General features: G+C 46.4%; 1 protein-coding gene across 1 annotated transcript in view; it reads right to left on the reverse strand.

Annotated features, from left to right (window-relative positions):
- Window positions 1-12,032, reverse strand: part of LOC138498349 (transient receptor potential channel pyrexia-like) — a 738,095-nt gene that overhangs the window by 12,563 nt on the left and 713,500 nt on the right. The window lies entirely within an intron of this gene.

A 12,032-nucleotide genomic window follows, 5' to 3' on the forward strand; every position in this document is an offset into this window, starting at 1 on the left:
CCAAGAGTTGCATTTGGTGGCAGGCTTCAGGTGGATCCTCATGACAGGGGCAAGGATGTCCAGGGTGTTAGTGAAAGAGAGATGGAGGGAAGTTAGGACAGAATCAGAAGGAGAGTCCAAAGAAGGGGCGGGGAGGGATGAAGGAGGAAGCAAAAGCAGTGACTGACATACGCTTTGTGGGTCGAATGACGGAGAAGGAGACTGGCAGTGCGGGGGGAGGAGACTGGGGACAGGGGCGGTCAAGGAAGGAGAGGAGAGAGTGGTCAGACCAGGAGAGAGGGGTAGTGAGGGGGTTGGAAAGAGGGATGTCTGTTGACATGGCAGCATCCACGGTGTGCCCTGCAGAGTTGGTTAGGCCAGAGGGGAGGATAGTGAGGGAGAGAGTGCTGCAGATGTCACGGAAAGAAACTGTGTCCACATCAGGGGAGTCAAGATGGATGTTGGAGTCCCCAAGGAAGATACGTTTGGGGAAGGAGGCAAGCAGAGAGGAGGAGAGGCCGGTCCATTCAGAGAGGAAGAGGGAGGAAGGGCCAGGGGGTCTGTAGATGGTAGCCAGAGAAAGAAGGGGAGATAGACAGCCTGCAGACTAGGCTTTCAAAGGAAGAGTAGGATTGAGTATGGGTGGTGGAGGCAGGAACCCATGCAGGGAAGTTCAGAGCCACTCCACCACCAGATCGGGAGGGTCTGGGGTTGGACATGATCTTATAGCCCTCAGGAAGAAGAGTGTCAAAAGCAGTATTGCAGCTGGCCTTGAACCATGGCGCAGTGAGGGCAAGGATGTCAAGGTCAAGGTCTTCAAGGACGTGACAGATGTCAGAGGAATGTTTAATAGCAGAGCGAGAATTAAGGGTAGCTAAGTGAAGGTGTGCGTTGCTACCCTTTGGAGGGAGAAGATGAGGGAAAGAAGGGTGCAACAGCACCATTGTGATAGACATTAATGATGCATTTGGAAGATGCAAAGTGAGCCAAGAGCACTTCCATCTAATGCTGCCAGTAATGGGCTAGGAGCAGAAAGTGGAGATGACAGAGACCTTATGTGGGGTCCATAGGTTAGTTGAAGGAAAAGCAAAGATGATGTCAGTCTGTCTGGAGGAAGCATTGATGTAGGTGTCTGCGATGGGCAGACCAAGGTTGGATCTTAGGAGTGCCTTTTTCAGTTTCTTCCTTCCAGACTTTGTGAGAGAGGGAAGGTAGGAGATGGAGAAACAGTTAGAAAAGCTAGGGGAGATGGAGAGCACCAAGGGGGCAGGGAACAAGAGCAGGGGGAATGGTCAGAGGATAGTGGGTAGATGGTCAGAGGCACTATGCAACAGTAGAATCACACCAGGCACCCAAGCAGACAGAAATCAATGGGTATGCTGGAAGTGCCCAGATGTACAGATCAATGACAGGATTGTAAACGTACCTTAATTCGAATTTTGTAGGAAGCATTCAAAGCATACAACACTAAATGGCTGCACAGATGGAAAGTACACCTAAATTCGAATTTTGCAGAAAGTACTCTAAAGCATTCACAACTCATTGAAGAGGAGTTCATAGATCAGTATATGGTGATGGGGAAGGAGGAGTGGAAGAATGGTCTAGCGCTTGATGTGACCTTAAGTAAGGTTATTGAATGGACCATGAAGGGGTGGCCAGAAAAAAAAGCGATGGTAGCTGATGGTAGAGGGTGGATTGCTCCTAAGGGGAGGGCTTTTAGAAGTGCCAAAATGTTTCATGGAAATATCGGTATATAAAGCCCCTGAAGGGCATCCTGGGATCCAGAACATGAGGAGGAAACTGAGAGAGAGATATTGGTGGGCCGGGATGGATGTTATGGCAGAGAGGAAAGTAAGTGAATGTTGGGGGTGTCAGAATTGTGATAAGTCCAGGAAGGTTCAAAAGCAGGAGTTTGTGCCGATTGCGCAACTTGACGGTGCCTGGATGCATGTTACAGTAGAAGTTTTAGGGCCCTATGATGAAGGAGATTAGGTTAATGATTGTCTTGATTGATTATTTTTCTAAGTGGCTTGAGGTGAAGTTGGACAAACGAGTGGGGGAGTTGTTAAATTCATGGACCACGTTTTTAAACGAAACAGGTGCCCATCTGAAATTATACATGACAATGGGTCGTAATTCAGAAAAGTTGAGGTGGAGGATTATGCCAAAAAGAGAGAAATGAAATGGAAGTCGGCATCGTTGTATCAGCCTGGGTCTAATGGGCTGGTGGAGTGGTTCAATAAAGTGATTGTGGGTTTGGTGGAGAAGGTGTTAAGGAATGGTGTGGATGTAAAGGATGCCATAAGGAAGATGTTGTGGAATGTCTGGGTAAAACCCAATTGTGCTGCGTGAGTGTCGCCTTTCAAATTGATGAGGGGTAGAGAAGTCAATACAGGGCTCAACCCAGCTTGGGTAAATGACATAGTAGAGAATGGGTACAAGATCAATGAAGGTGTGAAAGGGGAATTTGGAGGATGAATGAGGAGGAAGCTGGTGGAAGCACAAGTGAAGTAGAAAAAGAATTAAGTTGGAAGGTTGGGAAGGTGGAGACACTCCAAGGTGAAAGTGCTGGTTGGATAATGGGTGAGGAAAACAAAGGGCATACATGTGATCAAAGGGAGGTCTACATTTTCGAAGTGTTGGAGTTGCTGCACAATGCAGTGAGATGGATGATGCTCCATGTGGAATATGGACAGGGTTGCAGCTGTTGAAGGCATTGAGGGTTGTGGTGTGATGTACATGCATTTGGAGAGAGTGGGGTGATTGATGTGTATGGAGAAGCAGGAGTGGGGCATGGTGGTGTGAATGCGAGGTGCATGGTAACTGTTAATGGAAGAGGAGCGGATGGTGTGGAAGGTGAAAGGCAAGGCGTGGAGAGTGTGAGAAATGATAGATCTGGGAGGGTGAGGAAGGAGCCGGTGCGGCTGAGAGATTAGGTCAGATAGTTTTGTTATTTCATTTTAGGTGTGCCGTATTGTTATGCTTACTCAAGTAATGCTATTTAGTAATGTTATTCATTTTTCTGCCAGATTTATTCATGTTTTGTTTGCTTAGGATTAACTTGACTTTGCCCCTAATTTCCCAGTCCCTCTCTTCACTGCTTATGATTAACTTGACTTTGCCCCTAATTTCCCTGTCCCTCTCTTCACCCGTATCTGTGATGTTAGAGTTTGGGATTGAAAGATGGTGTAGCATTCTATGTTGGTTCCAGGTTCTCCCATGGAACCTGGAACGAGGGTCAGTTATGTTGGAGCGGTGGTTGTGGCAGGTTGTAAACCATGGGGTCTTCCAGTTAATAAAAGGATTAACTTCCCAGTGTCTCCGAGTGTGACTTACCTCAAGGTGTAGCTACCAAACCTGATGGTAGCTCTGCCTCTGAATTAGTGTGGTTGGCGAAGGAGGCAGAATCATCTAAATTGTTGCAATTAGAGACAGTATTTATTAGCAACAGCTCATCGATAAAGTTTTGGCACCGTTACCAATAGAACTGTTACTCTTACCATACCTGGGTGCCTGGTGTTATTGGATCAGATTCCACCACTATGGAAAAACAATCATGTGCCATAGAATTTAACTCCGCCGTCCCCTCTTTGCTCACCTCATATGTTAATCCTCAACAACATCTTCTAATCCTCTCCACTACTTCCTAGCTGGGCTTGTGCTATATATATATATAGATATATATATATAAATATATATATATATATATATATATATATATCCCATATATATATATATGTATAATATATAATGTATCCCATATATATATATATATATATATATATATATATATATATGGGATACATTACTCACCGTAATCGTATTTCTGATGCTTGTATCTGCTTAGATTCACATGCTGTGCATAGGCCGACATCTAGTGGAAGCTGCGGAGTATTACAGTTTGTTTTTCGAAACTCGAAAATGGGCGTCGACATAGGCGTGCCAGTAATACTATCCCTAGTGTGACGTCCACTGTACCCAAGATCCCTCACGCGTCTAGGATCCTCAGATTGTATTTTTTCTGACATGAGGAAGCATGAGGAGTAGCGTGAGTACAGATAATCCAAGCAGATAGACAGAAAGGTAAGACTACAAGCAATCATGCGCCTTCTCTTGGAGGGGAGGAAGGGTGGGTCGCATGTGAATCTAAGCAGATACAAGCATCAGAAATACGATTACGGTGAGTAATGTATCCCTTCTGAGGCTTGTGGAATCTGCTTAGATCACATGCTGTGCATAGATTAGCGAGCAGTACCAGAAGAAGGAGGTGGGATGTGAGAAGGGTCATGAGCAAACAGGTGTCTTAGAACCGCTTGTCCCACTTGTGTATCTGTCTTGGAATGAGTGTCAATGCAGTAATGCTGAGTAAAAGTGTGAATAGAGCTCCAAGTAGCTGCTTTGCAAATGGTGTCGAGGGGAACATTTGCAATGAAAGCCAGAGTGGCCTCAATGCCTCTAGTAGAGTGGGCTCTTGGCGTAAAAGGCAGAGTTTTTTCAGAAAGAGAGTAACAGCTGTATACAGTTGATAATCCACTTCGAGATAGCGCCTTTAGAGACGCGATCTCCCTCTCTGCCTGTAGCTACGGAGACAAACAGTTGATCTGTTTTCCTTAGCGGTCTGGTTTTATTTACATAGTAGAGGACCGCCCTACGCACACCTCAGCCGAGCTTTGCGGGTTCTGGAAGAAAGCCGGAAGCTCGATGGACTGGTTTACATGGAACTTTGATATAAATTTAGGTGAGAACCTAGGGTGTGTGCGTAAAACCAGTTTGTCTTTGTGGATAGTAAAGAAAGGATCCTGCACTGACAGAGCCTGAATTTCACTGACCCTTCTTATAGAGGTAATGGCTACTAAGAAGGCCGTTTTATAAGTCAGGTGTTTGAGACTACTTTTATGCATGGGTTCGAAAGGGGGGCCCATGAGCTTAGCTAGCACCACATTAAGGTCCCATCCTGGCGGTGGGTTCGAAATAGGAGGGTGAAGTCTCTTTACTCCTTCCATGAAGGCTTTAACTACTGGTACTTTCCACCACGACACCCTGTTATGGGATGTGGTGTAAGCCGAGAGGGCTGCCAGGTGTACTTTCAGAGAGTTAAAAACCAATCCTGCATCCAGCAGGTGGAGCATGTATGTCACAATGTTGGAAGGAGTGCAATTAACAGGGTTGATTTGTTTATTCTGGCACCAAATAACGAATCTCTTCCACTTGTCAAAGTAACAGTGCCTTGTGTTTGGTTTCCTGGATTCTTTTAGGATGTCCATACACCTCTGTGGTAAATTGAGATGTCCAAACTCTATGACCTCAGGAGCCATGCTGCCAGGTTCATTGAGTTGGGTTGCTGGTGCACTGTTTGACCTTGTTGCTGGGACAGCAGGTTGTACCAGGCTGGAAGTTTGATGGGCTCGCACACCGCCATCCTGCGTAGGTGTGGAAACCATGGTTGTCTCGCCCACATGGGAGCAACTAGGATGAGCGTCATCGATTCCTTGTTCATCTTGTACACCACCTTCCTGATGAGAGGAGTTGGTGGAAAAGCGTACGCAAACATCCCTGACCAGTTCATCCACAGGGCGTTCCCTTGGGAGTCTGGCTGGGGGAACCTGGATGCAAATCCTGGGCATTGTTTGTTTTCGCTTGTGGCGAATAAGTCTATAGTGGGGAAACCCCACTGAAAGAAGAGATCTTCTACGATCTTTCTGTGAAGGACCCATTCGTGTTCTTCTGGGAGGGAGTTTCTGCTGAGAGCATCCGCTAGGGAATTGAGCTCCCCTGGAACATGTTGCGATGACAGGAAGATGTTCCGTTTGAGTGCCCATATCCAGATTTTCTGGGCAAGCTTGGACAGATTTGGCGAACGAGTCCCTCCTTGCTTGTTCAGATAGAACATGGCTGTCGTGCTGTCCGTCCGGATCTGCACCGACAAGTTTAGTAGATGGGGCTCGAACGCCCGAAGCGCTCTGAATACTGCCAGAAGCTCTAGCAGGTTTATGTGGTTCTTGGCTACTGAGTGAGACCAGAGACCCTGAGCTGTGTGGTGGAGATGGTGAGCTCCCCACCCAGTCAGGCATGCATCTGTAGTCACCACTGCCTGTACTTCGGGATCGTAAAGGGGTTTTCCCCTTGCGAGATTCTCTCTTGTCCACCAGTGTAGGCTCTGTATAAGTGTTGGCGAAACGACCACTAGATCGTCCCACTGACCACTTGCCTGAGACCACTGTTTCGCCAACCATTCCTGCATGGGACGCATGCGCAGTCGCGCGTGGGGGACCAGGTAAATGCATGACGCCATCATGCCCAGTAACCGCATTGCTTTGCGTACCGTTATTTGTTGACCGGACTGATAATGTGGAATTTGCAGTAGTATATTCCGAATTCTCTCTTCCGAAGGGAAGGTCAACCCCTTCTGAGTATCTAGGATTGCTCCTAGGAACTGTTTTGAGGTGCTTGGCACCAGGCTTGACTTCTTCTCGTTGATTGAGAAGCCTAATTCGTGGAGGAGGTCGATAGTCCTTTGAATGTTTGTCCTGCAAATTCCTGGGGTTTCCCCCGTTATGAGCCAGTCGTCCAGATAAGGGTACACTGGGATTGCCTCCCTGCGTAGGTGTGCAGCTGCCACCGCCAGTACCTTGGTGAATACCCTTGGTGCTGAAGCTATCCCGAAGGGCAGTACCTTGAATTGGTAGTGGCGACTGTCCACCTTGAAGCGCAAGTACTTTCTGTGCGCCGGGAGCATGGAAATATGAAAATAAGCATCTTTCATATCCAAGGTTGCCATGTAATCCCCCTTTTTTAGGAGGGGGATTACCTCTTGTAGCGTGGTCATACGGAATTTTTGGGGCTTGACATACTTGTTGGCAGGCCGTAAGTCCAATACTGGGCGCATTGTCAAATCTTTCTTTGGCACAAGGAAGTAAGTTGAATAGATACCCTTGTTTACCTGGTGTCCTGGGACGAGTTCTATCGCGTCCTTTTCTAGCAGAATGGCGATCTCCTCGAGAAGGATCTTCTGATGTTCTAAGGAGTGTACTCTTTGTCGTGGAGGATGGTTCCGGGGACGCTGCAGTAATTCTATACAATATCCTGTGGACACTGTTGACAGCACCCATCTGTCTGAGGTGATCCCTTCCCAAGCCTGGGTGAAGTTGGAAATGCGTCCCCCTACTGGGGTTGCGTGAGAAGGGACCCTGAACTGAGCGTCACTGCTTTGGTGGAGGCGTGCCACCTCCCTTGTTGGGGCTGCCTCTGCCTCTCCCACGACCTCTTTTGTTACCCCTGCCGTAACTTTGGGTAGACTGCTGGCTGTTGTTCCACTGTGTACCCTGTCCCTGGGCATAGTTGCCTCTTTGTGAATTTTGGCCGCGTGGGCGACGAAAATTACTGTTCCCCCTCTGGTTAGGGGGTTTGTTGGTTAGTTGGCCAAGGGATTTCAGTGTTTCGTATTCGTCCTTGGCGTTTTTCAGTGCATCTTCGACTGCTTTCCCAAACAATAGATCGGGTTCCACCGGCTTGTCTATTAATGAAGCCTGAGTTTCAGTTTTGAACCCCGACTGCCGTAACCACGCATGTCTTTTGATAACAGTACCTTCTGCTATCAATCTCCCTGCGTTGTCCGCGGCGTCGAAAGTTGCTTTCAATATGCAACCAGACACGGCCCTCCCTTCTGCCGAGATCCGAGCCAATTGGCCCTTTAACGGTTCAGGAGCAGAGGCTATGAGTGCCGCGACCTCTTCCCATTGATGGCAGTTGTAGCTGGCCAACAGGGTGGTGGAGTTAGCAATCCTTGCTTGGTAGGCGGACGTTGAGGCTACCTTCCTGCCAAACCCGTAAAGTTTCTTGCTCTCCTTGTAGGGAGGAGCTTCTGACGAAGATAAGGGTGTTCCAGCCCTCTTCCGAGTGTTGGTAACAACTAGGGAGTCTGGTTTAAGATGTCCTCTTATATAGAGAGGGTCAGACTGGGCTGCCCGGAAAAGTTTTTCGACCCTGGGGTTGACTGCTCTGGTGAGGTTTGGGTTCACCAGGGACGGATCTATTCTTCGTTGGATGGATTTAAGGATAGGGATGGTCTGAGCGACCGGCCTCCTCTCTCCCACCAACTCTTCTGCGAAGTCCCTTTCCTCCTGTACACCGTGGGTGTCGATGTGAAAATGTTCTGCCGCGCGAGCGAGAACCTCATTAAGGATGGGCTGGTTATCGACTGGTGAGTCGGTAATCGGGGCTTCGTTCTCTACCGGGGAATCTACTCTGTAAATTTCCTGCTCATCTTCTCCCTCCTCCTGGTCCTCATCATCCGCATAGTATTCCGTCCCGGTTTGTTCCTCCATAATTTCAAACTCCTGGTCCCCCTCAGGGAAAGGCTCTCCTTGGTACCTGGGGTGTGGAGTAGAGTATGGAGTAGAGTAAGGCTGCACCTCAAAGGGTTCAGGTCTTTCGAACCGGGCCTTTTTACTTAGGGGGATAGGATCAGTGGAACCTGAGGGTGTGGCCCCCTGAGGGTCATACGAGAGGAAATGCTCTGGATTCTTGTCGTAAAAATCTGCCAAGGAAGACATCCTTGACATGACCCTGCTGGATGTTGATCTCTCAGTAGACTTGTATTTGTCTGTCTGCTTCGGGGGAAAGGATGGTCTTACAGGAGTGGAAGACTGTGCTTTCCGCTGTTTCCCTCCCTCCCCGTGCGTGGAAAAATGTTTTCCCTGTCCCTTGGAGGCCCCGGAGACTTTCGACGCCTGGCGTCGAGGATCGGAAGAGGTATCTTTGTTTTTCGAGCGTGGGGCCTCGCTGGTGTTAACTGCGGGCTCCGTCTCTTGGGGCGCGGCCTGGGGGTGGAAGTCGTCTTCGTCCTCCGACGATCGAACTTCCGTTAGTCTAGGGAGCGAGGCACTCTTGGCAAGAGTGGATGATTGCCTTGCGTCATGAGGCGATCTCGGTCGAGAGCGCCCAGAGGACACCGAGTCGGACCGTTCTATCTGTATCTCATGAGAGTGCCCTGTGGAATGGCCACTGAAGGTATTGGAAACATGCTTCCTTTAAGAAGCAGACTTCATCTGCTGGCTTCAGTTTTAAATAAGCGTTTGACTACTGACTAGTGTGCCAGCTAGGCGATGTAAGTTTATAGGTAGTGTGGTGTGACATCATCAGGAATTAGCAGCAGTAGAAACGGTCTGGGTCAAATGCTGATTGGCTGATGAGCATTATTACATCAAAAGTCACCGTTTTGGAATGTAGGCCTCTGCTATTAACAGGGCTCTCACGGTGGGCATTCTGATTGGCCAATAAGAAGAGGGCCTATTTGAATAATACAAATTTGATACTAAATGATGACAACATTCGAGGTCTTTTGCATGTGTTCATTTATTCATTCAGTCAATGTACTTTATATTAATGCAATTGAATAGAACTAATTGTTTGTGCCGGTGAATCGCGCTGAGCCTGTAAGTAATGTTCGCTAATTCACAAAATACATCTCAGAAATCTTCTGTACAATGCATAAATTAGAAAAGTCAAGATTTGTTCTGCTCCAGATTTATTCTTTTGTGATAGCCGACACGTGTTTCGACACTGGGACCTTTTCAAGGCTGTTAGTTAACACAGAATCATTTTATAATCATAACATGTGGTTACAATATCAGAAATAAAAATACAAATACAATGACATACCAATTCATCATTTATGGACAGGTAGGTATGGGGACACAAGAAGGGGCTTCATTGGAGTCTACTAATCAGGTGGCACCATCACCCACACAACTGTCTACCATGGAGTCCCCATTTTCTTAACCAAGACATAAACACAGAAATATCTTGTGATTACTACGAGCACTATGAAGGAAGCATGAGCATTTGGACCGGGCATGGGTTATTGGGTGCTCCACACAAACCTCATACAAATATATGAGCAAATGAAGTTAATTTCAACAAAATGAATACTAATTTTTGAATGACTTATGTTCCTTGTTTGTTTTTCTTCATGTCACACCTACCTGCCCATAAATTATGAACTGGTATGTAATTTTATTTTTATTTTTCATTTTGATATTGTAACCACATGTTATGATTCTGAAACGATTCCACACTCACAAACGGTTATACCCTCACATACCCCATTCTCTGCAATGCAATAGGCATTCATATTCTTCTCATTACCAGCGTAGTGTCCTCCCGGGGCTGTAGTCAAGCTTGTACGAATGGATGAAACAGTTTATCCCATGAATTATTGACCACCAGCCAGTAGGCTAATATGCATATTTCAGAGATCTGTGTGCAATGTGTATGCCTCAGGTTTGAATCCACCGTTCAACCTTCCCACATGATTTCCCTAGACACCAAGAAATCGAATGGTTGTGGCAGCAGACACTGCATACATGACAAGCTGTGATGTAATTTTGGCAGCATCTGTGAGGTATATTGCTCAGTAGCACATTGAGATAATGATAATGATTGTTATTTATATAGCGCTTTCGCCAAAGCGCTGTGCATAGAACATATTTACATACATTTATCATCCCAACCGAAGTTGGTAGTCATTTATCGACCTCAGAAGGATGAAAGGCTAAATTGGCCTTGCCGGGATTCCAGCCTGCGACACACAGATCGCAGCACCAAGCGCTCCTCTCGCTGAGCTCTCTTACCGGCATCATTATTGACCTCCTGTCAGCCAGTCACAATGTTTACAGGGCAGTCAATAAGTACTGGTATTGACTGCATTCTGAACAGTCTGTCTTCAGAAGCAGACAGGCAAACAATGCAAGTTTTTTTCAACAAGAAACTTCCACTCTAGGAGGACATTTTCCTGCAACATGCTCTTTAACACACGAAAGAGAAAACCAAACCATTGGAAAACGCTTTGACGTTCTTATAGAGACCATTTACTTTTACATGACACTGAAGGCCTGTTCACGTTAAACCTGTTCCAGTTCAATCAAGTTGCAATTAAAATGCTTAACTTATGTAGACAACAATGTTATCTAAATATTACAAAATAAAACCACACTCAGTTTACCAGCTCAGTTTGTCTATTTGCTCTTCTCACTCTTAAAGTAAAATGTTTTAATTAACCCCCAAAACTCAAAAACATTTATTGCTACTACCATCGTGTGCTAATAGCCTAACAGACCTTGTGAGGGGTGATTATCACTTGGATAATGACCCTTCCCCAACTTATGGCCCTCGGCTTCGCCTCTGGCCAAAATTTGGTGGCGAGTTATTATCCAGTGATAATGACCCCTCCGTTGGTCTATAATGCTAAACTTTTAAATACCGCGTTTGTAGGAATTCTATTAGTCTGTGCTTCATCTGATCGACTGTAGTCATCGAAGCATTAAATACATATTAAAATCAATGCATCTTTGGGGGTCATTTTATAATGAGCAGAGTTCCAAATAAAAGTGAAAAAAGTAAGGCATAATGCTTTTACGCCTTTATTTTACGTCCCAAGGCATAGGCTGGGAACGAAGCAGAGTTTGCATCTCCAACATGCTTTCCTCCTCCATCTTGGAAGAGCACCACTTTTTACATCTGCGTACGATTTTCATGCAGGCGTACAACGCATGGAGCCCTATGGAATTCACTTCAGATTGTCACCCGCTAATGAGCAGGTGGATTCCATAGGATCCTATTGGTAAATGCCACCTGCAAAGCGTAATTTGCAGTTAGCATCTGCTTTTTTTACAAGGAGGAGAGTAAACCTGAGAGAGGATAGGTGATTTTTCCTGGTTTTGCTCTTCAGTTTTACAGCATGCTTTGTACATTTTTGAAACTGCATGCAGGGGAACCAACATCGTTTAAGTGCTAACGCTGGTGGTCCCCTACGTGCAATTGCCATTTTATATAAAATTGCCCCCTTTGTGTATTGTCTTGAAATGTGTATACTGCAAGCAAAGAGGTCCAATGTAGTTCTGATTCCAACATTTGTACAGGTTGCATTGTACAGGTTGCAGGTTGTAGTTTGAAAACTACAAGATGGGTGCTATCTCTTACAGCCACATCTACTAGCAGACCATCACAAGATGTTCCACACAGGCGGCACATCATCGGCATGCACGAGACAATGT

Source organism: Ambystoma mexicanum, chromosome 5q, assembly GCF_040938575.1.
Source record: "Ambystoma mexicanum isolate Mex_15411 chromosome 5q, UKY_AmexF1_1, whole genome shotgun sequence".
Taxonomy (NCBI): Eukaryota; Metazoa; Chordata; class Amphibia; order Caudata; family Ambystomatidae; genus Ambystoma; species Ambystoma mexicanum.